The 24,021-nt window shown below is 41.9% G+C and overlaps 1 protein-coding gene and 1 pseudogene across 3 annotated transcripts in view; both read right to left on the reverse strand.

Moving 5' to 3' along the window:
• Positions 1–24,021, reverse strand: part of GPC6 (glypican 6) — a 792,386-nt gene that overhangs the window by 625,676 nt on the left and 142,689 nt on the right. The window lies entirely within an intron of this gene.
• LOC310762110 (large ribosomal subunit protein eL27-like) lies at positions 22,142–22,611 on the reverse strand (annotated as a pseudogene). Its single transcript has one exon. The product of its transcript is annotated as a large ribosomal subunit protein eL27-like (transcript).

Genomic DNA, 24,021 nt, shown 5'->3' on the forward strand with positions numbered 1-24,021 from the left:
TAGTCGTTTAGTCATATCCGACTCTTCGTGACCCCATGGACCAGAGCACGCCAGGCACTCCTGTCTTCCACTGCCTCCCGCAGTTTGGTCAAACTCATGCTGGTAGCTTCGAAAACACTGTCCAACCATCTCATCCACTGTCGTCCCCTTCTCCTTGTGCCCTCCATCTTTCCCAACATCAGCGTCTTTTCCAGGGAGTCTTCTCTTCTCATAAGGTGGCCAAAGTATTGGAGCCTCAGGTTCACGATCTGTCCTTCCAGTGAGCACTCAGGGCTGATTTCCTTCAGAATGGAGAGGTTTGATCTTCTTGCAGTCCATGGGACTCTCAAGAGTCTCCTCCAGCACCATAATTCAAAAGGATCAATTCTTCGGTGAGCAGCCTTCTTTATAGTCCAGCTTTCACTTCCATACATCACTACTGGGAAAACCATAGCTTTTACTATATGGATGTAGGATATTCAAACCTAAATACGTTCGTTAAGTAATTCAGTCACACAGAACAAAGTGTGACTTATTATAGTTTACAGTGCAGTATCTCTTCCTAGCTATTAAACGGACATTGCATATCTTGGTTTCAAAACGTTGCTTACATGTTTTGCAGACTAATCCAAAAGTGCAAGTTATATCACGTCCTCTAGATGCCCATTTATCCATGTCCTACATAGGTTTGGATCTGTGCAAAGGTCTTGTGAATTCAGATGTACTAGGAATGGTCTGGTGATAGAGATCACGTAAAGTAAATTTGCTAACAAAGGAGAAGAGTTGGGACACAATGTTTATCTGAAAGTTGTCACACTCTGGCTGCACTTTTACATATTTGCTACAGAATTTCCAATCAATGCAAGCCTCTTTCACGTTCAAAAGGCTAGTCATTTTCGCAGCATAACAAATGATTCTCCCAGACTATCTTATTAGCAGCATCGTGCATTATTCAACAGCGTTGCTTGTTGAAACAATTTTTCTGATCAGAAACACTGCATTTGGAAAAAAGCAACTTCTAGTTTAAATATTTAAAGACTCCAGCATCTCCAGATCTCCAAAAGTAACAAGCAATTTCGGCAAAGGAGTGCACTTTGTGCAACGTTAAAAGCATTTCTGGCATTTTGTGTTAGCTGCTTTTTAATGACTGTATTTTACTAACATTAAAAATGAATTAATATCTGCCTGCCTGAACAGTCTGCTGAACACTGACAGAGTAAATCCTGTTGGGGTTACTCATACCTTGCAGATGCTAGTGAGATCAGTGGATTATTTTGTGCTTCATGCTTTTAAAAAGAAAAAGGAAATTGATTTAAAATTCAGCACTGCCCAAGCTTGTCATGCTGCTGGCTTGTTCCCTTGGAATTATATCAAACCTCTCCGTAGCAAGACCCACAAACAATATTTCAGGAAGGAGGACAGGGTTGAAGTGAGTCAGAGCAGGTAAGCTGTCATTGTACTACTTGCAGGGGTGGGAAATGTGGGATGTAATCCATTGGAGCAGTCAAATACAACAATCCTCGTTTGCCTAGAGTGGACACAGACAGGGGGATGCTGATCTAGCCAGTTGAACTTCCTGTTACACCTGGTCTGGAGCATCCTCCCCCACGTAGTTGCAGACCCCACAAAAGGTCCAGTCAAGCAGCAGCCTTCCTCTTTTGTTGCCTTTTCTTCTTTTGGACTGCACTGTTGGCTCTCTGCCAGCAGCACAAGGGCCCATCCTTACAAGGATGTAAGCCGCACTGTATCTGTAACTACAAGCTAAAGCCTGCCTTCAGGGATCCAACTGTGAACTGAATGTGAGTAAACTTATTACTTTGAAAAGAAGCTTCTTGTGTCTTTATTTTTTTTAGGAAGGAGAAAGGGATACTTACCAGGAAAGAACCCAATCTGGACAAAGCCAGCTTGGATGGCTTAAGTAAAGAGATTCAAAGCAATCTACCAACTAGCTTCCTGCTATATATTGGGGAATGTTGCTCTGCTCACAAGCATGAGTGAGGAAGGATACTATTAAATCAATATATCCTCTCCTAGTATCCACAACATTCCCACAGGAAACCTGCGGCCAGTGGCGGCTGATGATCAAAGGATGTGGCATGGCTGACAGGGAGTTGTGGTGGTGGGGCCAATGAGGTCACAGGGACATGGCCAGTTGTACTGGTTTTCTCCCCATCCTCCTTCCTTGAAAAGGCACTGTGGGCACTTGAGCATTGCAGCTGCATAAGCACTTAGCACCGAACAAAACTGAAAAGTGTCTTACTTTGGCTCGGAAAGCATCACTGCTGTCACAGTTGCTTTTCTGCTGGGAGAAACCTTGTGTGGTTTCCACTTGCTCTAATTCTCTCCCTATCCTTCTCGTTTGCAAAACAAAAACTCAACAGATGCTTGAAAACACTGCAGTTGTCTAAACACCTAACACCCAAGTGTCTTCCCTTGGTTCAGAATTGCTGTCACAATTTCTAGTGCAGGTTCACGTCACAATAATCCAGGCTTCCTCAACCTCGGCCCTCCAGATGTTTTTGGCCTACAACTCCCATGATCCCTAGCTGGCAGGACTAGTGGTCATGGATGATGGAAATTGTAGTCTCAAAACATCTGGAGGGTTGAGGTTGAGGAAGCCTGCAAGAATCTTACGTTACTCACAAGTAAGCTGCACTAGATTTCACGGGGATTGCTCCCTGGTAAGTGTGTACAGGATTGCAGTCTGCAGTGCATGCCTGGGATAGCTCAGTTGGGAGTGCGTGAGAGTCTTAATCTCAGGGTTGTGGGTTTGAGTCCCACATTGGGTAAAAGTTTCCTGCATCGCAGAGGGTTGGACTAGATGACTCTTGTGGTCCCTTCCAACTCTACTGTTGTATGATTCTATGAATTAGGAAGCCTTAAAGGTGTTACATGAGGGACGCGGGTGGTGCTGTGGGTTAAACCACAGAGCCTAGGACTTGCCAATCAGAAGGTCGGCAGTTCGAATCCCCACGACGGGGTGAGCTCCCGTTGCTCGGTCCCTGCTTCTGCCAACCTAGCAGTTCGAAAGCACATCAAAGGGCAAGTAGATAAATAGGAACTGCTCCGGCAGGAAGGTAAACGGCGTTTCCGTGCGCTGCTCTGGTTCGCCAGAAGTGGCTTAGTCATGCTGGCCACATGACCCAGAAGCTGTACGCCAGCTCCCTCAGCCAATAAAGCGAGATAAGCACCACAACCCCACAGTCGGTCACGACTGGACCTAATAGTCAGGGGTCCCTTTACCTTTACCTTTAAAGGTGTTACACAGAACTGTGAACAAAAGGACTACGTAGATTTCCAGACATATGGTTAAATATTATTCCCTGCCTGTCCCATAATTTTGAATTGGGGGAGGTGTGTGCATGTGTGTGGCCAGCTTTGGAATCATGAAAAATACTAGCTTAATTCTTCTACTGATATTTCATCTGCTTCTTTGTATAGTTTACTGATCTTTTATTGTATTTTATTGGTCAAAACATGGGAAACAAATTTAACAAATAAAACCAACACACAAATGTACATAGTTACTCAGAAGATTTCGGCAGTGCCAATATCAGGTACACTGGATAGTTCACCTGAATTTCAGAATTTCAACATCTCTTTTGATTAGTGCCTTTTGTCCTCCCCTTTCATTTGCCCGGGAGAAAACGAAATTTAGCCCAAATACAGATGCTCAGGGTAAAGTTCCCCAAAGGCCTGGCATAGCGACAGAATCCCATCTGAGACCACAGATACATATACATTAGCTGTTTTGCTGATGTGTAACAATAACCGTAATAAATTATAAATCTGGTGACAGGGAGCCACAGACGGGTAATTTTCATAACCAGCGGTTGGAAACATTACTGAAGGTAAGGTGCTTTATCAACAGCAAGCTGGAGGCAAGAGTTCTCAAATCCCCGAGGAACAATCCTGACACTAAAGCAGTTAGAGCAGATGGACAAGAATATATGAGGACACCACCCTAGCAACTATGTTTTACAATAGTAAAAGGGGGCAACAATCTGGTTATATTTAGAAACCTACCACCAGCCCATGCCCTCACCTCCCCACCACCCAAAGTATGCACATAACCTTGACTTCTGTCTGCCCTGGGTCAGAGCTGTCCATTGAGATGACTGCAACAATAAAAATGTTTCATCTTACAAAGGCAGTCAGATTTTGGAATCTCAGCCTGGACGTCTGGGAGTCCACACTGGAGTGGGGATTTCAAGGGATTTTCAAGGGGAGCTTTCTATCCACTGGGGAAAACATTTTGCAGCATTCAGCTTCCAAATACGGACGACTGTGTATTAAGTTTCTGCGAAGCCAACGATGGGGCCAGGAGAGTGGAATTTCATGCAAATAAAAGATTCCCATCAGAAACCTGAGACACTGAGGTCCAGCTCTGAAGGCCTTCTGGCGGCTCTCTCAGTGCAAGAAGTGAGGTTACAGGAAAACAGGCAAAGGGCCTTCTCGGTAGTGGTACCTGCCCATCAGATGTCAAGGAAACAAACAACACCCTCCCATCAGATGTCAAGGAAATAAACAACTATCTGACTTTTAGAAGACATCTGAAGGCAGCCCTGTTTAGGAAGTTTTTAATGTCTGATGTTTTATCGTGTTTTTAATAGTTTGTTGGGAGTTGGGAGCCGCCCAGAGTGGCTGGGGAGAACTGGCCAGATGGGTGGGGTGCAAGTAATAAATTAATAATAATAATAATAATAATAATAATAATAATAATAATAATTAGACAAAACAGCTGGGATGTGGAAAACTCTGTGAACTTGCCCTCGCACCGCCCCCCCACGATGCAGAAATAATGGTTGTCAGCCATTTTCTTAAGCAGTTGGTATACCAGTCTTTCCCAAGTGAAAATTTTGGCCTTTGGATACCAACAGTTCACTCATGCATATATATTCAGAATTAAGCCTATTCAGGTCCAAAATGTAGGTGTGGGTATGTGCATGTATACAGGCAACTCCCCATTTACGTGCGTTTAAGGCATGCAAAACTGCGCATGTGCGCATTGCTACAAACCCGGAAATGGGACAAAAGGGGCAAAAACAGCCCTAAAAGCGTGCAAAATTGCAAAAAAATGGTACAAAACCAGCGTCTAGCAATCCCATGGGCCTTTGCAAGTGCAATCCCAGGAGCCCTTGCACTGATCTTTTAGGTCTGTGGAGAGCTGGAGTTTGAGCAAGGAGGTTTGGAGGGTGTTTGCCAGCTTTTTCAATGGCGTTCGCAATATACGCAATTTCACTTAAACACACGGTGCCTCATAATATAACTCCCATGTAAATGGGGAGTTGCCTGTATACAGTGCTTTTTTCTAAAAAAAAAATATGTTTAGGGGTACTCTCATTTTGACTCAAGAAAATCACCATTTTATAGTTCCAAGCAGGAAAAATAAATACAGTAAATGGACAAAAGTACAAAGATTCACAAAACGTTAAAGGGCATGCGTACCCCTGCGTACCTCCAGAAAAAAGCACTGCCTGTATACACCTCCCCCCTTACACATGCATGCTAACTGTTCAAACAGATTACTGTTTGAAAGCTCACCACAAAGATATTGGTTAATATAATGGGCAGCCCATTTCTATGCCACTTTGAATAATTGCTTTAGAGCCAAAACACTGAAAAAGGTGGAATTCAGCAGAAATCTGTTATTGTTGTTGTTACAGAGGCAGAGGCTAATTTTGAGAATGGTTTTGGGTGGGTGTGTGGGGGGATGAAATTGATTTGAGTTTTAGTTGCAACCAGAAATATGCAAATCACCTGATTTAGACTAGCGTCCCTGCCAAAAATGAAAATGTAGCATCAGCATTGTGTTGGTGAAGCCACCAGCCACAAACTAAGGGTTTGGTGATTCTGTGTCCTTGCAGAATATCTATATTTTTGGCAGGCCCGGGCCGTATGGGCGGTCTGCCATATCACCTTCCCTCCTTACCACAGAGGTAAGAAAGTTCATAAACTGCAGGCATGCGACAAATTACTGCTATCCAAAAGACAGTCAAGGGCATTTTATTATAAGGTGGCTACAGCTCCATCTTGCAAGCTGTGTGATTTATAACTTGAAGTTGCCTTTGAACATATGATTGAGGATTATGCTTCTGCATTATTTTCTTATTCTAAAAGAGGACACATTTTAACCAAGGCAGCTAAAACTGGAAGATTTTATTCTGCTCAAGCCTAAAAGCACCCTGACTCATGCAAAATTTAGTCCTATATTCTGACTATATTGTGCTTTAAAGAAAATGTAATCTGAATCCTGAATTACTGTTTGAGGGGTGAGGCAGTAATTTACATTTATGCCTTAATCCATATTACATTTGTAATACATCTTGGTATGGAAAATAGTAGAATAATAACTATATATACAGTTGTACCTTGCAAGTTGAACGGAATCCATTCTGGAACTCTGTTCGACTTCCAAAACATTTGAAAATCAAAGGGTGGCTTCTGATTGGCTGCAGGAAGCTCTTGCAGCCAATTGGAAGCCACGGAAGCCATGAAGATGTTCGGGTTCCAAAAATCGTTCAAAAACTGGAACACACACTTCCAGGTTTCGATTGTTCGGGAGTCGATTTGTTTGCGAGCCAAGGCATTCAAGTTCTAAGGTACGACCGTGTGTGTGTGTGTGTGTGTGTGTAGTCTTTACTCATGTCTTACTGAAACATTAATATTTGGATATCAGAGATCTCTCCATATTCATAGATATCAGTTTTACATTTAATTCCTGCAGGCATAGCTGTGAAAGATGGCACTAACCAAATACTTTTGCAATCTCTCTAGCAAGAGGAAAAGAAATTTAGGTTTTTAAGAATGTTTTTGCCACATATTCAGACCATGGTTGAGAATCATTATGGTTGGCATTCTTTCAGTCCATGTACACATTCATATTTCGCCCTTGTACTTGTACTTTTTTCCATCAAGTTGCCTCCTATGTGGCAGTATGATGTTAGCCCCCTAATGGGGGTCCCATTAGGGTACTTAAAGGTAAAGGTACCCCTGACCGTTAGGTCTAGTCATGGACGACTCTGGGGTTGCAGCGCTCATCTTGCTCTACAGGCTGAGGGAGCTGGCGTTTGTAAGCAGACAACTTCCGGGTCATGTGGCCAGCATGACTAAGCCGCTTCTGGTGAACCAGAGCAGTGCACGGAAACGCCGTTTACCTTCCCACCAGAGCGGTACCTATTTATCTACTTGCACTTTGACGTGCTTCGTGCTTTCAGTCGGCTAGGTTGGCAGGAGCTGGGACTGAGCAATGGGAGCTCACCCCATAGTGGGGATTCAAACCGCTGACCTTCAAATAGGCAAGCCCAAGAGGCTCAGGGGTTTAGACCACAGTGCCACCCGTGTCCATTTATTAGGGTACTTACTTTGGTCCTAGGGACACGGGTGGTGCTGTGGGTTAAACCACAGAGCCTAGGACTTGCCGATCAGAAGGTCGGTGGTTCAAATCCCCGTGACGGGGTGATGCTGGCCACATGACCGGAAGCTGTACGCCAGCTCCCTCGGCCAATAAAGCGAGATGAGCGCTGCAACCCCAGAGTCGGCCATGACTGGACCTAATGGTCAGGGGTTCCCCCCCCAAAAAAACCTTTGGCCCTAAGGGGATTCCTACTAAAAAAATTCCTTCCATGTTCTTTGTACAGTGCAAACCTATACATGTTTACACAGAAGATCCATTGGACTTGCTTCCAGGTGTAATTGGCCCATAACTACAGCAGCAGATATGTTCTATGCTTATGAGAACATTTTATTCTTTTGCCAGTTATGCTGTTTCAAATGCGCCTTTTATATTTGACTTTACTTAGTAGTGCTTTCTTTTCAAATGTTTAAGATATATATTTTTTTATCTTTGCTCTGCTAAACATGCATTCTGCAGTTGACCTCCTCTGTAGAGCTTTTTTTAAAAAAATATTTAGGATAATATTTTAGTTTCCTGTTAATTAGGTTTGAATGAATGTTAATTGTATTTAAATGTATACTTTATATTTGACTTTCTTCCGTAAGGTTTTATTCTGAATTGTTTTATTTGCTGTATTAATGTAGGTTGTAAACTGCTTTGAGATTCCCCCCCCCCCAAAAAAAAATATATAAAGCAGTATAGAAATGAAAAGAACAACAACAACCTCTCCAAAACATGTTTGCCATGTTTATTACTTTTGCTGTGATTCTTTGCATTTTGTTGAGTTCTTAAAGGGGAAACTACAAAAAAATACTGCATTATAATTACTTTTAAATAATGGTTCTCCATCAGACACAACCTAGCCACAACCGTAACTGAATATGGCCAATTTAAAGCCAAAAACAATTTGGCAGGTCGGGGGGGATGGGGACGGACAGACTCCCAGAATCTTTCCAGATTGAATCCCATCTGAAAATAGCAACCATCACATACCAGCAAATTCAGTTTGTCCAACTAAAATAGCTCTAGCACTCTTGAGCAACAAACCCTCTTCCCTCCCCCTCCCCAAAAAAGGACTTCTTATGATATGGAAAGTGATATGAAAATGTACTGGAAAATGTGGGACAATGGATGCTTGACACTTCAGTCTTTACGTATCCTCCCCACAATGGGAAAGCTATTAGAATAATCTGTCTTGTTTTATCCTAATAGACTTTGACATATCTCCGTTCAGAATTCAGGCTGTATGGTGTGGGAGAAAGGGGACAGTTCTAGCTCTGTTTTCTTGCTTGCATACACATTACATACTTTCCTGCATGCACTATGCAAATGGAATGCATGCAAGGCTGAAGCACACCCACTAGGGAGTGAGTCCTATTAAACACAACATGCATTCTGTGGTTTTTGTAGATGCTAATAGTGAAACATTTCCAGGCAGCAAGAGGAGAGAGAAATCATCTTGGCCCAGCTGTAATTTCTTTAATCAGTCTTGTTTCACTCCTTTGAGTAGGCAACCTTGCTTCAAGTCTGTTTTTAAACCACCTGAGCCTCATCATTCTTTGTCTACTTGCTTATATGCGCCACAGTTTCTGAACGGTTTTTGCCAAGGATAAGGGGACACGAATCTTGTTAGAGAATGTTTTGAAACCCATCCAGCGGGGACGACTATAAATCTTCAAACCATTTCTGACCATATGTCACAACTCCTAAAGGCAAATGAAGGCTCTGACAGCTTTTAAATAATATTTAGTAATGATGGCTGTTAAAATGTTCACCCTTTCTTTAGCCACATCTCAGAAGGGGGATGTTCCTTCAGTCTGTTCCTCACATATGTAGAACCATGTTAACTGGATGTAAAATGCTGAAACTAATAAAAGAGCTGTAGATGGAATGAATTTTCAGTACTTTTGCTCCTGCTATTCATACATTTCCCAGATAGATGCTTTATCTATTACTCAGTATTTTGGATTCCAGTCCAGATTTTGGATTCTATTCCAAACAGCTAATGACTTTATTTAAGGGTGAGTGGGAATCATATGCACTTGAAAGACGGAAGTTTTGATTCAAAAGATGTCTGGCTTAGGGAGCTGTGTTAAATATTAAGCACACACACATATCATCCCCTCTCCCTGCTTGGGACACTCGGCTTTCAATGCACTCTCAGGACACTTCACAAAAACATGCACACATACCAGTAAAACAGTGTGCGCAGAATATAGTTGGTAATGCATACTTTTCTATAAGCCAACGGTGAAAAGAAAGCTCTACCCAGTAAGAGGTGTAGCCTGGGGAGAGTGTTGAGTTCCAGACATGGAGACTTGAGGTTTCCCATCCCAGTTTAAAAATACTGCAGAAGAAGCAGTCAGAGCATCCCAGCCCGCCAAGGACTCGCATACGTACTTTCCAATGCAATTCATCTAACATCATGACGGAAATTACACCAGATACTGGACCTGCTTCAGCAAACTACTCAGGCTCCTTGGGGGCGTTTTCTCCCATTGATGTAAACGGAATTTGGCTGAGCTGCACCAGCTGTCAATAAGGCACTCTTTACCTTCCAATCATTTCATTCATCTCTCATCAGAATTAAGGCAACCCAATCCAAACCCTAACTCATTCCAGAGCGTTGTGTTGTTTTGGCAAAAACTGGTGTTGCTAGTGACCGGGTGGGGTGGGGTGGGGTGAGGGTCCCAGATGACAGTAACATATTTTTTTATTAGCTCAAATGTAAAGCAATTTAATTGAAAGCAAATGTCACTAAGAGTGAACAGTTTCAAACCACTGCAAATGGAAAGAAAAGGAAAATAAGAGAAACTGAACTCATCGAAAAACTTCTAATGGCCTGATGCCCACAAGAGACTTTATAAAAGGGGTGGAGGAGAGAAATTCCTAATCATACTTATAGAAAATGCTGGAAAGACATCTGCAGCTGGAGCTTTGTTTTAAGGGATGGTCAAGAACCATGGACATGTTGTTTCTGAGGACACACAGCCTTTGAAAGCAGCAGGTTGGCTTTATTTCTACTGGTTTCCCACGTTAGTTTCCTTGCTGTGCATGCGTCTGGTGAAAACACCAAGAGAGTTTGGATTTGATATCCTCCTTTATCACTACCCTAAGGAGTCCCAAAGCGGCTAACATTCTCCTTTCCCTTCCTCCCCCACAACAAACACTTTGTGAGGTGAGTGAGGCTGAGAGACTTTAGAGAAGTGTGACTGGCCCAAGGTCACCCAGCAGCTGCAGGTGGAGGAGCAGGGAATCGAACCCGGTTCACCAGATTACGAGTCCACCACTCTTAACCACTATACCACACTGGCGTGCCCATGATTGAGGGGCCCCGGGGTGTGCTGAAGTCACCCTGTGCATGCTGCCGAGGGTGCTGATGTGTCCTGCAGATGCCCCGTGGTTTGTGTGTGTGACCTGAGTAAGGTAAAGGTAAAGGACCCCTGGATGGTTGAGTCTAACCAAAGGTGACTATGGGGTTGTGGCACTCTTCTCACTTTCAGGCCGAGGGAGCTGGCGTTTGTCCCCAGACAGCTTTCTGGGTCGTCTGGCCAGCATGACTAAACCGCTTCTGGCACAACAGAACACCGTGATGGAAGCCAGAGCACACGGAGATGCTGTTTACCTTCCCACAGCAGCGGTACCTATTTATCTACTTGCACTGGTGTGCTTTTGAACTGCTAGGTTGGCAGGAGCTGGGACAGAGCAATGGGAGCTCACCCCACCGCACGGGTTCGAACCGCTGACCTTTTGATCAGCAAGCTCAAGAGGCTCAGTGGTTTACACCACAGCGCCATCCATGTACCACTGTGATGCGAGTACTGGATGCCCCATGGCATGCACAGCTGCTGTGGAACTTGGGGTTGGGGTGGCTCTTTCATCGGAAATATTGGAGGCCCTGGCTACTTCAGATCAGATTTAATTTCTGTATTTCTCAAATTTCATTTTGCAGTGGGGATGAATGGGGAGGTTGTAGTGTGACCCCATCCATTAAAGGTTGGTTGGTTGATTGATTTATTTTATTTCTCACATAATTCAAAACTTTTATTTAGTTTTGTGTAAAAACCACAGCAAGGAGCAATTGTTATTAATGTTATTTTTTCAGGATGCAACATGCCATGCTAGTCTTACCTACCGTACCTCAGTAATAACACAGACTTAAACCTTCCTTCAAGCCTTCATCCTGTCCATTTCCAGATTTTGCTAGTTTCTTTTGGCTGTTATCACTTAATTATGAATAGGGAAGCTTTTAGCTGCAGAGAATCAGATATGTCTGGTTATGAATGATTAAGCGCACATGGGATTATTGCTAGCACATTAACTGTCTAGCATGAAAAAGAGACATAGCATTTACTAAGGAAGCAGCTGTGTCTATGTGTAAACGGTAAGTAGGAGGCCCTGTGGTTCTTCAGATGTGGTTGGAGTCCAACGTCAATCATCTCAAGAAAACATGGCCAATGATAAGAGTTAATGGGAGTTGAAGTCCAGCAAGAGCTGGAGAGTAACAGGTTCCCCGCCCTGGAGAAGTAAATCTTTGACAAGTGATTCTCACTTGCTTTCAGTTACAGGAGTGCCACTGCATGAACTTTGGGTTGTTGTTCTTGTTGTTTAGGCATTTAGTTGTGTCGACTCTTCGTGACCCCATGGACCAGAGCACGCCAGGCACTCCTGTCTTCCACTGCCTCCCAAAGTTTGGTCAAACTCATGCTGGTAGCTTCGAGAACACTGTCCAACCATCTTGTCCTCTGTCGTCCCCTTCTCCTTGTGCCCTCAATCTTTCCCAACATCAGGGTCTTTTCCAGGGAGTCTTCTCTTCTCATGAGGTGGCCAAAGTATTGGAGCCTCAGCTTCAGGATCTGCCCTTCCAGTGAGCACTCAGGGCTGATTTCCTTCAGAATGGATATATTTGATCTTCTTGTAGTCCATGGGAGTCTCAAGAGTCTCCTCCAGCACCATAATTCAAAAGCATCAATTCTTCGGCGATCAGCCTTCTTTATGGTCCAGCTCTCACTTCCATACATCACTACCGGGAAAAGCATGGCTTTAACTATACGGACCTTTGTTGGCAAGGTGATGTTTCTGCTTTGGGCTAATGCACCCAATTATCTGTGGAGCCTACAGACATGACAGTACCAAATTTGGGAGGAAACAAGTCTGTCCTGTACCTTTCTCTCCAAGTTTCCACATGCAACTATGGTCTCATGCTAATGAACTCTGTTGAAATTCAGAGAAGAGAAGGGGCTGGGGTCAACAAGTCAGCTGAGCATAGAAACATCAGTAGAGGCCCTGAGAGCATATGATATTGGCTGGCAAATTAAGAAGGTCAAGGGCTTTTATTTTCAGCTGGAACTCGCCAGAGCTCAGTTCTGGCACCTCTCAGGTGGACACCATTGCCGTTATACGAGAACAAGGGGAGGTGTTCATTATGAGTTCTGCTGCCTCGTTTTCTACAAAAATAGCACTGAGAAGGTCCTTTATCTGTTTGCATAAGCTGTCCCTCTGTGCTATATCACAAAGAAATCTACCATATCCCTCTGCTTCCATGACTCCCAAACTGGTCCTTTGTTACAAGCTGAAAAAGCAACCTCTTTTATTTTAATTCAAGAACAGGAACCTGCAGCCCTCTAGATTTTTCTGGACTCGCAATTCCCATCACCCCTAAGTATTGGACCATGCTGACGTGGAGATGGTATGAGTCAGAATCCATCAACATCTGGAAGGCCACCTCATCCTCATTTAATTGATTTAAAAAAAAAATTATGCAAGAATTAGGCTGAATGAAGCCGGATGGTGAAACAATCGAACAAAGCTTCTCCCCGCTGTTCCATTCATTGCCTTGCTGCATCATTCCATGTAATAGAAATGAGAACAACAACATAAAATAATCACCTTATCTCTACCTAGGGAAGATTCTTGAAGCTACCATAACAAAAGAAAAAAAATGTAAAACTAGTCATGGTCCCTTTATGCAAAGATCCTCAGCATCTTCTTGAAAGCAAAGTTTCAGCACGGTAAAGCGACGGTGTGATGAATATTGGAAAAGGTCAGTCCTAATTAGCTGTGTACTCTTAATGCATTTTACAGAGAAACAGCTGGCAGATGACACACTGATTTCTTTCTAAAGGACATCACTGAAAGAGCCTCCAGTTAGGATTCTGCAAGAGCCCATCTTAAGCAAGGTAAACAGCTTTTGCTCGGATCTGTTACACTAAAATACTCGATAGTCTCAGGGAGCGCCTAATATGCTCAGAGCCAGCTTACCTTTGGAAATTTGTCTAATGATCAGTTTAAAGAAAGGTAACCTTCTTACTAAATCTTAAACACCCCTGGTCGTAAAATTAAGTGGATTTTACCGCCGCCTATGCTTTGCCTATATTTTAAAAGGATAATTGCATCTCGCCCACCCATCTTCTTTTTACTGTGTCTATAGAATGCTATGGTTTCAATCCAATACATTACGGTCCATTGGTTTCAGTGGGACTTGCAAATGCATAACAAGGTGCAAGCTTTATGCCTGGGTACGACAAGAGATTTACAGTCCCTCCCTCACCTTCAAATCAGCCCTGTGAAGGAGATTATGATTAAGCCAGTTTTACAGATGAGAGACAGAAGCTAAGAAACAGTAAATTGCTAACATCACACACAATCTATCTGCCATTTTAATCCAGGCCCCTTAAATCTTTTGCCCGAGGCTTATAATTGTCTGAAATGATTATTATATGACGAACACCCACTATTTGTACTTTCCGGAAACAACAGAAGGCATTTTTTTGTTTCAACAAGCTTTTCCAGCTAGAAAATATATGGTCTTTGCCTTTAGGTGTTCATTTGCTTTCATGCCTAACTTCAGTTGTTTTTATTTCACGATTGTAAAATGACCCAAGACTTATGTGAAAGGCAATTCATAAATTAATAAAATGTTGTTGTTGTTGTTGTTTCCTTTATATAAGTCTGTAACAGGTGTTCTGGGTGGCTGGTTCCCCTTTGTGGAATGCCTTCCCTGGTGAGAAGCATCTGTCTCTTTTATTCTTAACATTCAGGAGAAATATAAAAACCTGTTTGTATGCTTCTCCCTGTGTAAAGTTTTCTCTCCACAGATTGACCACTGTTGAACCAGCTAAGCTTCAACAAGACAGCTTTATCATATACCCTCAGGCCCCAGGACCATACTGGGTGTGTGGACATGCATGCATGAATCCCCTCCAACATTTATCCAATGAAAAGAGGGACACATCCTATTCCAACCCATCCAACATTTCTTGGGTATAAACAGGGACATACATCCTATTCCATCCCCTCCAACCTTTCTTGAGTATAAATAGGGACATCCTATTCCATCCCCTCCAACGTTTCTTGAATATAAATAGGGACATTCTATTCCATCCTCTCCAACCTTTCACTGATGAAAAGAGGGACATCCTATTCCATCCTCTCCAACATTTATCTGATGAAAAGATGGACATCCTTCAAAAAGGGCAAGAGGAACAGTCTGGGATCAAATCAGAAACCAGAATGGCTTCTGTCATTCCAGGACTTTCCCTGTGAAATTGGGACACTTGCAAGTGTCTGATGTGTGTAGGTGCCTGATGTTTTTAGAGATTATATTTCATTTATGATTTTCTTGTGCTTTGTTCTCTCTCTCTCTCTCTCTCTCTCTCTCTCTCTCTCTCTCTCTCTCTCTCCCCCCACCCACCCAATGACATGTTTCATAACTGCTCTTTAGGAACAGAAATTATGTCTCCTTTTGGCCACGCTGCATGATCTAGATTCAAACTGTGGGACCTAATTCACAACTGCAAAATTACCTTAGAACTGTTACACCACTTTGGCCCTGTAGATCTTGAAATGCACCTTCAGAGGCATTGGCCATGTGTCACTGTGTCCCTTGGCTCCAAAAAGGTTAGCCTCCCTACTGTTATGTATTTATCTGTTCAGTATATTTATGTAGCACTTTTTCCTCCAATGAGCTCAAGGTGTACCACTGTAAAGGTAGGTTAGGATGAGAGGCCCCAAGGTCCCCCCAGTGAGATTAATGGCTGAGTGATGACTGAGACCCTGGTCTTCTAGGTCATAGCACCACAAGTGTATATTTTCTAAGATAAAGGGGAGAAAATCAGTGTGTGCACCAGTCTGACGTGCTTGGTAGCCACCCAATTACTTCAACTGAAAACCAGGGAAATGCATCATTTATTTAAAAAATAATAATTTTAAGGTAATTTTATAAGTTATATGTCTTTGCTTCTCAATTTGCAATGTGTTATTTTATGCACTGTGACCTGCTGTTATTTTCCTTGATTATAGTTTAGATATTATTTATTGTAATTGTTAAGGGTGAATTTCTGTTTAATAATTATTTGCTGACACAGTGGTACCTTGGTTCTCAAACGCCTTGGTTCTCAAATGCCGAGAACCCGGAAGTAAGTGTTCTGGTTTTTGAACGTTTTTCAGAAGCCAAACGGCTGATGCGGCTGTTGGCCATTGTTTATGGGGCGCCTGCACCTATCAGAAGCTGAGCCTTGGTTTTCGAACATTTCGGAAGTCAAACGGACTTCCGGAACGGATTGAGTTTGGCACTTTTATTTTTGCTATTTATTTTGCATTTTTGTTTTTGAGGCTTTTTCGGTTCATTTGTTTTTGTGACTGCGTGGAACCCAGTTCAGCTACAGATTGATTGATTGTGTGACTGCGGAAATGGATAAAAGCCCCGCATCCAAACAATGACTATCATCAGTGCAGATAAGAAAAAAATAATAATTTTAATTGTTATCATCTACAATACTGTCTTATTTATTTTATAGTATAGTTCATTGATTATTGCTTTCATTTCATTGCAGAAAAATGGAAACCTCTTTTTGTTAAGGCATAGCACAACCAGAAATACATTTCCAAGCCTGAAGCCAACTTGCACAAACCATCAACTGCGGCCTCCAAGACATGGGAGGGCCCATAAACCTGTCCCCAACCAATATTTGTAGACACCATGCTCCAGTGAAATCAAATTATTTGACAGCCCAGCGTATCCAATCAGTTGTGTAATGGTCTCTATATACTAAACAGATACCAAAGCATGTCAATAAAGTGGGATCAAATACAACAGGCAAAGCTTTGCTGGCTGTTCTGAAATCGCAGTCCTCAAAGTTTTCAATTATAAAAGTCATTGTTTTGTCGTCTCCTCCCCACTGCAGCAGCCAGATCTTCCACCGCTCCATCTTTCTCTGCGTGAGTGAGAAAAACTACTTACTGAAACTATTTTGAGTTTTGTGCCTTGCAATAAAATGAAGAGAGACAAAGGGACTAAAACCAATGGGTTGCCTTGTGAGATATATACACACCAGAATAATTAATTTCTTTACTGTAGGTTTTCAAGAGAGTTTCTAGTCATTTAACGTATCTCAATTTTTCCAAATGGTTCAATCAAGAAACTTATACAGTGGTGCCCCGCAAGACGAATGCCTTGCAAGACGGAAAACTCGCTAGACGAAAGGGTTTTCCGTTTTTTGAGCTGCTTCGCAAGACGAATTTCCCTATGGGCTTGCTTCGCAAGACGAAAACGTCTTGCAAGTTTGTTTCCTTTTTCTTAACACCGTTAATACAGTTGCGACTTGACTTCGAGGAGCAACTCATAGAATGCAGTGTACATAGTAGCCTTTTTTGAGGTTTTTAAAGACTTTGGTGATTTTTGAAGCTTTTCCAAAACTTCTTTTGCAGCCATTTGGTAAGTTAAGCTTTTAAAACTTTTTTTTGGGGGGGTTGGATTTTGGGTTGGGGTGTTTGGAATTCAAGGACTTGGTGTTGGGGCAGGGTTTGCAAGAATCTGGAAGCTTGTTTTTTTCTGCATTTTTATGATTTTCTGTGACCATTGGGCCACTCTGCTGTTTTTTTAAAAAATTCTGGATTTGAATTTCTGTGTGCTGGGTGGCTGGGGGAACAGTTGGGGAGGGGTTTGCAAGAATCTGGAAGCTTGGTTTTTTTTCCTGCATTTTTATGATTTTCTGTGACCATTGGGCCACTCTGCTGTTTTTTAAAAAAATTTCTGGGTTTGAATTTTGAAATGCTCTTTACAGTATGTGTGACTTTAAAGAGCACTTAATAAACTCTTGTTGTACGAAATTTGGCTCTGTTTGGACTTTTTTTGACCATAGGAACGCATTAATTGATTTTCAATGCATTGCTATCGGATTTCGTGCTTCGCAAGACGAAAAATTCGCTAGACCAAAAAATTCGCGGAATGAATTAATTTCGTCTTGCGAGGCACCACTGTATAGCTCAGTCGGTAAAGCATGAGACTCAATCTCAGGATCGCGGGTTGGAGCCCCACGTTGGGCAAAGGATTCCCTTTCAACTCTACAATTCTATGAACTGTCAATAATAAAGGGCATCTACTTATTAACAGATGTCTGTAGGGTTCCATGGCAGATATGCAGGGATTCTCTTAAGCTAGATAGATAGATAATTTATTATGGTCAAAGACCAGCTCGCATAACACAATAAAAACAGCATTCATAAAGATAAAATATACAATCAGAGCAAATTGCAGCAATAGCTCATGAGTTAAAATTGAAATATATACATACACCCATACAACTGAGATTTGGGCTACCATAAAAATAGACCCTGAGGCACCCCAAAGAGCAACTTCAGTATTTCCCTAGTAAGCTATTTTATTCTAGAGGATGATCTGTGCCTACAAATCTGGGCGCAGAATCTGGCTACCAGCCAGGTCGTCTTGTGATCTTTGCCTAAGAGGAGAGAATTTAGTTTAGACTTGTCTGAAAGATCGGCAAGCCTCTTCAGCAAAGAATCAATGGTGTCTCTACGAATCTCAACATAAAAAGGACATCTAAAAATATTTATGTTCGGGGCTTCCTATTTCCCCTAATGGGCAGGCGCAAAGTCTCTGTGCATACGGGACTCTTCTATAGGAGCCTTCCAGAACCGGTGAGGGCAAGGCCAAGCTTCTAGCAAGAGTGAAAGCCTTTCTTGCATTAAGCTAGAAAATTTGAACACCGCTGGCTCATTTGATGGGGGGGAAACAACAAAGCAGCATTCAGAGAATAGGAATCATCAGCAGTGCATTTGGAAAGGTGCACTGCAGCCAGTGCTATTTTTCTAGAAAAAGAGGTGTCAGAATCCAGCATAAACACCTCGCTTGTTCTCTTGTAATGGCAATGGCACCCACCTGAGAGGTGCCAGAACTGAGTTTCGGTTGAAAAAAAAGCTCTGATTGCAGCTATGTTCTTTCTTAGCATAGTTTGTAGCCTAACAACGAGAGGCCATGTGAAAAGGTGATCCTCAAGATTCTTAGGCTTTAGTGATTCTGGAACTTGAATGAATCAGATGGAGCTATTTATCTAGGAGCTAATTTGGTTTTATAGAGGGTACAGCAGAGGGAGACAAGTCAGAAAATAGCTGATTTCAAAAGAAAGAAAGGTTTTTGTGCTGAACCATATGGTACAAGCTGGATGTTGACTTGCCCTAAAAAATACAAATGAAATATTCAAATGACACTTTGATATACTCTATAAAGTGCCTCCCCTGTGACTGCAACACCCTACATCAGTAATAATAATAATAATAATAATAATAATAATAATAATAATAATATATTATTATTATTTATACCCCGCCCATCTGGCTGAGTTTCCCCAGCCACTCTGGGCGGCTCCCAATCAAATATTAAAAACAATACAGTGTTAAATGTTAAAAACATCCCTGAACAGGGCTGCCTTCAGATGTCTTTTAAAGATAGAAAATAATAGTTGTGCGTTCTTCAGGCTTTGTCGCTTAGAACATTCTCTTGTTTACTTTCAGCTACAGTCTCATAAGTAAAAGAAGGTTGATTCCACACAAATAATCAAGCTAGGTTGCAAATTTCAGAATATATTCTATATACAGCGCATAAAAGAAACTTAGTGCATAATAGTGTATAACTAGGAAACATGAAATTGACCACACACACACAAAATGTCCAATCTAAAAATCAATGCAAATTAAGCCACATCCTGGATACGTAAGGAACACCACATTATTAATGATGAACAGACACTGAGCCTAATTTCCCAAAAGTATCCTTCCCTTGTTATTGGTCTACAAAAATGTGTAAACTTCACATCTTAATTGTAAGGTATTTACCACAATTTACAGCTTGAAGAGCCGATGTGTATTCACTTGCCAGGATTTTTGCTACTGTCCCAGACTGATAAATGACCAAAAACTAACATTTTCTCTTTTCCTTTTTTGGATTTGATCTGTTATTTTATTTATGATTTTCAGTTTTATACATTTCAATAACTTTATAATCATTCTAAAATTTCAAAACTTGACTTCCTTCCTCCTCTTTCTGCGGTTCCTTAAATTTATTTTTAATATCTTCTGCATATCCAAATTAACTTAATTTGCTCATTTATTCACCTACTTTAAATATATACTCTAATAAAACTGCAGGTTATTACAATAATCCTGCCAATGTTCTTATCTGTGTACAAGCTATTTGTAAATATTCAATAAACCATTTCCATTCATTTATAACAAGTTTGCTATCTTGATCAAGGTATCAGCTAACATTTTCTGTTGTCCACCAAGGAAAGACTCACACTAGCATATACTGAACCACCTCCATACATCTCTGGACTAGTGTTAGTGTTAGGCAGTCAATGGAAGGTGTGAAAAAAGGGCATGAATGTGTTTTCTACTCAGGTCTGCTTATGCTGAATGACGCTGCACTTTATGTCTACTATTTAGAGCAGACCAAGATCAATGAAAATGCAACATCATGAAAGGGTGTGTGGCAAAAATAGATGTTGAGAAAAAAATGACAAAGAATAGAAGCTGAGTGCTATAACAGAGATAAAGGGTGTATAAGGAATTCCACACTTATTTTTGTCTGCTTCTCTTTGAAATAAAAGATGCTGGTCTGGAGAATAAAGGTCACAATTAAGATTTAAGGCAGAGTTAAAATCTCAGCATTTTCTTCACTGGGCAAGCAATTAACACCTCCCGTTTCAGCTACCTAAAGGGCAGTAGAAGACTCTTACTTGTTTTCATCTTAGGGGAAAAAGTCAACACCTAGACAACCATAGGACATTAATTTCATCCTGTTTCTGGAATGGGGGAAAATGTAGAAAACCATTTAATTTAGGCATGGTTTAACTCTCCAGAGTGCTAAATGACTCTGTTTTGTCTAACATAATGCAATCGCCAGTAGCAATGAATAAATTAATGGATATATAGGGGTTAGCACTATTTGCAAGCAATTCCCAGCCATTTAGATGAATGCAACAAATCTACAAACATACGACAGTTAAGTCACAATACAGAAAATAGGAATTTGTTTACTAAAAAATATGGTTGCCACAAAGAAATCGGTCAACTTGCTATATTTATTTTTAAATTGACAACACAGTAATACCAGCTTTATTAATGAGCACTAAATTTATGAATGAGCTTCATGTTTTTAGCTATGGCTGCAATTTGCGATGCCTGAAAAACTTTCCCTTAGGAAAGTTTCTTGCAGAATTCATTACGTTCATAAGAACATACAAAAAGCCGTAGTGACCAAATAGGTGCCTACAGCAGGAGTGGATGAGGGCAAATCTCCTCCTGCTGTCACCCAGAGACTGATATTTTTACGCCTCTGATTCTACAGTTAGTATGTTACCAACATTTTCTCACTTTCAGTCATTTAAGCAACAGTGTAGTATGTGAGGAGAGAGCCACTAAGTGCTGCAATGAGAGCCCAGGCTCTGGTCATGTTCCGCTTTCTGTGTACATTTGGACCCATATGCACATGGAGCTATGGGCTATTGCAACTATCATGAATATGAATATACAGTGATTTATGCAATACTTCACAATAAAGGAAACATTGGTGCAGCTATGCTAGCATGGCCCAGATCAAGTGAGACACCTGTCAGGGTCTGGGCAGAGGAGGAATAGTAGAGACTGCCTCCCCAGCCTGACCCTTCCAGAGAAGAAGGAGACCATTCAGAATTACAACAGGGGTTTTGAGGGAGGTCACAGCTCAGAGGCAAATGAGGAGGAAAGCTGGGAAATAATAGGAGAGGAGGAGGAGGAAGAGGAAGCACCAAGGGGGCGACAGCAGATGGACACAGTGCCTTTAGAAAGCATTCCAGACCCCACCTCTCCCAGAACCCGGCGAGCCTTGAAAGTAGGAGAGCAAAGAGCTCAAAGGCAGAGGGCACGTAGCAGCACCCATAGATATGACAAATGAGGAAATGGGAGAAATGGGGGTGGAGATTCACTTGGGACAACACCATTATCCAAGAGGCTAGGTTCCAAAACCTCTCTCTGTAAATATTGAATAAAAGGCAGACAGTAAGAAACATTTTCTTGTCTTTGTATGTTCCTGGACCACTGGCCATGGGAGATGCTGACAGCCACCCGACAGAACCACAGGAAGCACTAGGAGTCCACGAAACAAACACACCACAGCTGACAGCAAGTTGCATGCAAATGACTACGTGCAGAGATACAAAAAGAAAGACTGAAGTAACCAGGCAATGCATCCTGCAAAGGTGGATGACCAGTTATTGTCCCCCTGCCCCGGCCCGCCCTGCCAGAGAGTTATCATGTGAGGGATTACTGAACCCTCCAGAGAATTTTCTGTCAGTTGACAAACCGAAGGAATATAATAAATGCATCCAATGTGCTGAATGGCTGCACCATTTCAGATAGTTGAATATGAGTCCCATTGAAACCAAGCTAGTCATGATTTCAATGGGAACAGTGCAATCTTTTTGGGGGGGTGCTTTTCAAAAATATTTTTTGGTGCAAATGCATGCCACTCAGAATCGGAGTTTCTGGGAAAACCACTTGTTCTTGCCTGTCTTGTATCTCTCCTCAAATTTCACTTTGGCCTTTCACCAGGCTTTACGTCTAAAGACACCCTTGTTGACAACAGTCTTGTCATGGAGAATATCAACAGAGTACCTGGTAGGCATCATGCCGTTGTAACTGGAGACCTTCACAAAGGACTTGGAATATTTGGCAATCTTCTCCTTGCCCATGCTGGCCGTCACTTTGCATGGGTAGCCATCGAAGCCAGCCACCAGAGCGTGGCTGTAGGGGTGGTCAGAGGTGCCATCATCAATATTCTTAACAATAACAACTTTGCATCCAGAGTAATGCCCAGCGAGGGCGACTTTCCCTGGTTTCATAAACTTGCCCATCTTGGAGCTGCAGCGGGAGTGGCACCCACACCGGAAGAGGAAAGAGAGCTAGCTCAGAATCTTGTACATGTCCACTCAAAAATAAATCCCACTGAGCTTGATGAGACTTACTCCAAAGTAAATGTCTCTGGGATTGCAGCCTACATGCAATTTACACAGCATTTTTAAAGCAGTGCTATTTTTCTAGAAAAAGAGTGGCGGAACTCACCATGAACACCTTGTTTGTTCTCTTATAATGGCAATGATATCTCCCTGGGAGGTGCTGGAACTGAATTCTGGTGAGTTCTGGATAAAAAAGCCCTGATTGTAAACATGTCTATTGAGAAATACGCCCTACTGAGTCTAAGGTAAGTGGGTTAGGATTCCAGCCACAGTCTAAAATCAAACCAATTAAAAAAAAAACTAGCTTCATTGCCCACAACCTATTTTATGAGATGTATTATCTATGCTGTCCTCTCTTAGTGTTCTTGAAGCCTATGAGAACTCAAGGCAATGAAAAGAGAAAGAGCTCCTTCCTGCTTAAATCAGTCTCGAGCTTGACATGAATGAAACAGTTCATTTGAGTACCATTTTAGCCAACGTGCTTGAGGAAGAAAATAGAACATGACACAGTCCTTACAGTTCAAGAGCCCCTGTGGCTCCAGGGTATCAACAGACTTTGACCAAAGGATGCTACTGTTATTATGGGACCATTGAAGTCAAGCCTTTGAAGGCCCATGTAATATTAGATAGAATTATAGACATGAAAATACAGACAGTAAATACCAGTTTCACTTGCTTTTCTTTCGTGTTCAGTAAGCAGTAGCACTTTGAGGTATATTTTCAAGGCCCTCGATACAGTCCTTTCTTGCCACAATGCAACCACCTTAGACCTTTCTGCCTTTGGGCAAAAGTAGACACAAAGTCTGTTGCATAAATCAAATTAATGTGTGTGGTTCTTTGTTTTTTATTATTACTATGTAAATAGCCACCAGGGCCAAGCAGCATCAGGACTGGGCCAAGGAAGGGTAATATTTTAACAACAACAAAGCCTTGAGCTGCCATTTGCATTTTAAAAAACAACAACACAAAAAACATGCATGTTAATAGGATTCGCAAAATTAATGTCACATCTAGTTTGGATCTCGCTTGCCTTTGTGCCAATGTGCTCATGATTGATAGGAAAGGAGGAGCAAAGAGAAAGATGTGGCCTGGAGCAATGTTGATGTGCCACAGACAGGATGTGAGCAGCATGCTGGAGGGACTAATTGTGTTCGTCCTCTGATGGCAAAAATTTGTGGTGCGCTTCTGTTTACCAATGTGACACAGCAACATAGTTCAACACAGTCTCCATGGTTCTTCCAGTCCCCATGCTGCAGATTTTCACAAGGACTTGTTATTTTCAAAATCTGCAAGCTGAGGAGGTCAGCTGAACTTGAGTTTGAGAAAAATAAGAAACCAAGTTAAATTGAAATTGAC

Source organism: Podarcis filfolensis, assembly GCF_964270895.1.
Source record: "Podarcis filfolensis genome assembly, chromosome: 4".
NCBI lineage: Eukaryota > Metazoa > Chordata > Lepidosauria > Squamata > Lacertidae > Podarcis > Podarcis filfolensis.